Here is a 509-nt window from a genome sequence, read left to right as displayed (position 1 = left end):
TTTTTTTTTTTTTTTATATATATATATATATATATATATATATATATATATATATATATATGTCTATGTTTCTCTCGCGTTGCTGCTGCTGCTGTCTTTGTCTTTATCTGTCTCTGTCTTTGTCTTTCTCTCGCTGCTCTTTTTTTTTCTCTCTCTCTGTCTCCGTTTGTTTCTCCCTGTCTCTGTTTGTTTTCTCTGTCTCCTTTCTGTTTCTGTTTATATATATCCTTATGTTTCTGTTTGTTTTATTATATTTGTTTATATATATTCAGTCTGTCTCTGTCTCTGTCTCTGTCTCCTTTCTGTCTCTGTTTATATATATCTATTTTTATCTATCTCTCTATCTTTATTTATTTTTCTCTGTCTCCTTCTATCTCTATCTCTATCTATTTCTATCTCTCTTTCTGTTTCTGTCTCCTTAGCTGTCTATACACCTCAGGTTTCTGCACACCTGCTGCTGCTGCTGCTGCTGCTGTTGCTGCTGCTGCTGTTGCTGCTGTTGCTGCTGC

Source organism: Eimeria mitis, genomic scaffold (genome assembly GCF_000499745.2).
Source record: "Eimeria mitis Houghton genomic scaffold, Emh_scaff6084, whole genome shotgun sequence".
NCBI classification, from domain to species: Eukaryota; Apicomplexa; class Conoidasida; order Eucoccidiorida; family Eimeriidae; genus Eimeria; species Eimeria mitis.
Note: the sequence above shows the minus strand (reverse complement) of the source record.